Source organism: Galeopterus variegatus, unplaced genomic scaffold (genome assembly GCF_000696425.1).
Source record: "Galeopterus variegatus unplaced genomic scaffold, G_variegatus-3.0.2 Scaffold4089, whole genome shotgun sequence".
NCBI lineage: Eukaryota > Metazoa > Chordata > Mammalia > Dermoptera > Cynocephalidae > Galeopterus > Galeopterus variegatus.
This window is the reverse complement of record NW_007730200.1, coordinates 153387-157576: the sequence shown is the minus strand read 5'-3', so window position 1 is coordinate 157576 and position 4190 is coordinate 153387. Positions and strand designations below refer to the sequence as shown.

At 42.0% G+C, this 4190-nt stretch overlaps 1 pseudogene; it reads left to right on the top strand.

Annotated features, from left to right (window-relative positions):
* The first annotated feature begins 1390 nt into the window (after nt 1-1390).
* Nucleotides 1391-1785, top strand: LOC103602318 (annotated as a pseudogene).
* The last annotated feature ends 2405 nt before the right edge of the window (nt 1786-4190 follow it).

Here is a 4190-nt window from a genome sequence, read left to right as displayed (position 1 = left end):
CTTGGTGTTCTACACTCTATGGGGTTTTTTTTTTGTTTTTTTTTTTCCTTTTTGTCTTTTTTCGTGTCCGGCAACGGATCACAACCCTCGGTGTTGCGCCCGCACCTCGCTCAGCCAGTGAGCGGGAACCGGTCTGTATATGGGATCTGAACCCTCTGCGGGAGCGCTGCCGCGCTCCCAAGTGGCGCACTGTAGCAGTGCGCCACCGGGCCGGCCCCCCACTCTATGGGTTTTGACAAGCATGCAAAGACGTATCCACCACTATAGTATCATACAGAGTGTTTTCCCTGCCCTAGAAATCCTCTGTGCTCCACCGATTCATCCCTTCACCAACCCAACTCTTGGCGACCATTGATCTTTTTCCTGTCTCCATAATTTTGTCTTTTCTAGAATGTCAAAAAGTTGGAAACATACAGGATGCAGGCTTTTCAGAAGGGCTTCTTTCGGTAAGTAAAATGCATTTAAGTTTCCTCCATGTCTTTTCATGGCTTGATAGCTTATTTCTTTTAGCACTGAATAATATTCTGTTGTCTGGATGTACTACAGTTTATTCACTCACCTACTGAATGACATCTTGGTTGCTTCCAAGTTATGGCAAATATGAATAAAGCTGCTATAAACATTCATGTGCAGGTTTTTATGTAAACATAAGTTTTCATCTCATTTGAGTAAATAACAAGGAGTGTGACTACTAGATCGTATGGTAAGAGTATGTTTAGTTTTGTAAAAAACTGCCAAACTGTCTTCCAAAGTGGCTGCACCATTTTGGATTCCCGCCAGCTGCGAGTGAGAATTTCTGTCGTTCCACATCCTCGCCAGCATTTGGTGTTGTCAGTCTTTTGGATTTTGGCCATTCTAATAGGTATGTAGTGGTATCTCACTGTAGTTAAAATTTGCATTTCCTTAATGACATATGATCATCTTCTCACAAGCTTGTTTACCATCTGCATGTCTTCTTTGGTGAGGTGCCTGCTCAGATCTTTTGCCCATTTTTCAATCAGGTTTGTTCGTATTCTTCTTGAGTTTTAGTTTTTTCTTCATTTTGGTTAACAGTCCTTTTTATCAGATATGTCTTTTGCAAATATTTTCTCCCAGTCTGTGGCTTGTGTGCCCTAATTTTTAAGACAATTAAAACCGTTTTCCAGAATTCTCACCATAATGCTGAAAGTGTAATCCAAATAATTCCATCATAAAATATAAATTAGGAAATTGAATTTATTTCCAGTTGAGGTTGAGCCTGCTTCAGAGGGTGGAAGCCAATAACCAGTCCCTTCATATGTGAATCCACATCATCTCGGGGTTTTGTTGTAAAGCTGCTTGGAGTTTGATGCAGACTAAGGGGTAATAAAATCAGAATTCTGTATTTCTAAAAACTAATCTTGACACCAAGATGGTGGCCCCCATAGATCTGGAGTTGAAGAAGACCTTCGCAGAGCTTCAAGCCAAAGTTATTGACACTCAACAGAAAGTGAAGCTTTCAAACATACAGGCTGAACAGCTAAGTGAAAAAGCATGCACATCTGAGCGGTACAGAGATGATGACTTTGGTAGATGCGACTAACATGTACGAAGGTGTAGGAAGCATGGGTATTCTTCAGTCCACGAAGGTAATTCACAATCATCTGTCAGAGAAACAGAAAATAGCAAAAGAAACAATTAAAGAGCTAGAACAGAAAAAAATCTTAGCTGGAGTGGAGCATTAAGGAAGCCGAGGACAACACCTGGGAGATGCTGATGGCAGGAAGGGCGCAGAAGGGGACCTCCAGGGCAAGCTCTCTGTCTTGACCCCTCCCATTCCTGGTAAAGACAGAGGGGCCTGTGTGGGGAAACAGCCTCCCCTCTGCCCCGATGGACATTTTATCCGGATGGCCTAGCAGCCCTGCATTTTCTGCATAACCCGAAGTCCCCTTCAGATCCTAACCTGGTATTTTTTATCCTGGCTCTGCCTGCCACCCCTGCCCAAGACTGTCCTCTCTTGTGGGGTGAGTCATGAACTCCCAGGAGAGGGAAGACGGGAGCCAGCACAGAGAGGGAAGCGCTGAGCCCACCACTAGGCACGCTGGCCAGACCAGTAAAAGGCATCTCCCCACTCTGCCAAGTTTGCTTTTCTTGAGCTCAGGGATGAGAACAGAGGGTGGTAGGCAGTGGCCATCTGCACCTCAGCTCCCGCTCCCTCTGCGTTGAAGCCTTTCTTTCCCTCTTTGGGGAGAAGGATCTTGCCCTCTTCTCTTTGTTTTGTGTACCTTTGACTAACCCCCTCCCTTCTGGGGCCTCCATTCAGTATACAGATGAGGAAGACTTAAATTCACAGCTGAACTAAAGTGAACAGAATACGTGTGCTCCTCTGTCCAGTCTGCCTAAAGATTCCTTTCCCTTCTTTCCAAACATTCCAAAAGAAAGTTCGATAATAAGCAGCACCTCCAAGATGTTCTCCCTTTGGCCAATATCATAAGACAGACACTCCAGTCCAGAGGCCTCCTAGAGGTTTAGGGGTGGTGGAGTGCTGGCTTGCTCCAGCTCAGAAGAGCCAGTTATTCAATTTTCAGGAATTTTGTTGCATGCCAATTATTAAACACAGCACTTATTAAAAATTAAATTATGTAAACGTACAAATTATATTAAAAACAAGGATAATAAATATTCAAAACTCAAAAAAATAAAAACTAATCTTGGAGGGTGCTTTTGGGGGGGGGTTCTGAACAATTTTAGTTTTTTTAAAAAAAGAACCACCCCTACACGGGGGAAGACCCCTGCCTGTTCTCCCTGGCTCCAGAGACTTCTACATAGGCCTTAGCGGCTCACTCGCCAATCTCCCCTTCACAGGGCAGCCGCCCCTGCTAAGCCTTTTCTCCCCACTTCTTGCTTAAGCCTGTTCCCCAGAAGGCGGTTCACCAGGTGCACATCTGAACCTCAGTTCCAGGGAAAGGAAGAAACAATGGAAGCAGCAGAGTCCTGGGGCAATCCAGAGCATCACCTGCCAGCAGAGCTTCTGCTGGGCACTCTAAGCAAGCACAGGGTAAGCCCCAGGGGGGAGGCAGGTCTTTTGAAAGAGGGTCAGGAAAAGATTTTGGGAAAAGGAGGTAATGCCCACTCACTTCTGTCTCATAATTACCCAGACAGAGCTATCAACATGGGGCTTAGATATTTGAAAACAGTTATTGATTGCCATCTTTCAGTTTATAATGATGCTCATTTTAAAAAAAATCCAAAACTACATTCCAACTCTTCTCTATCTCTTCCATTTGTGGGGCAGTAATATACTACAGTGCATATTTTAAATAACTTTTTCTAATAATACAAATAATATAGGCTCGATAGAGAGAGCTTGGAAAACCTAGAAATGCATGAAAGAAGAAAAGAACTTAAATCCCCCTTAATCTTGTCGTGCAAAAATAACTCCTGCCAGCATATTAATAGTGTCATTCCTTCCAGTATCTTATATACTTATATATACATTTTTCATCTTGAAATAGTATAATACCGTACATATTATTTTATAGGTGACGTTTTAACATAGCACTTTTCCAGACAAAATTCGACATTACTCACATAAAATTACTCAAGCTGGTAGCATGCCAGGATGCTGGGGTTGAAAACCTTGGGAAAGGCATTTATTTCCTTAGGCCTTCGTGTCCTTGTCTAAAAATGAAGAATTTCTTTCCAACCCTAGAAGTATTCTCCTGACTTTGGATGAAATCTAGCTACCATGTTACCATGTTACATCCAAAGGACTCTATGCAACGGCCCCATGCCTTTAGTTTATGCATATTTTCATTTTCTGTTAGTGTATTCTTTCCAACTGCCCTATGCAAATCACTTGAAATGTCTTATTATTTTGCTAGCAATTTTTTTTTTTTTTTTTTTGCAGCTTGCTGGTATGGAGATCTGAACCCTTGACCTTGGTGTTACAACATGCTAGCAATTTTTGTGATTCAGCTGACTAGTCTTTAAAGATAAAGACTAAAAAGAAAATACCCATCTTTTCAATAAAAACAAGGAGGACAAAAGAGAAGCCAAGAAAACATCAATTGTTGGGCTTTACTCTTAGTACTTAAAGAAATAAATGCACAAAAGTATAGGATAAAATCAATTTAGTTTAAACAGTTGTAATCTACTAGGAAGAGAATGTAACAAGCTTAGGGGCCAAAATAAAGCAACATCAACAGAAAATGAGAAATATCTCAGAAGGA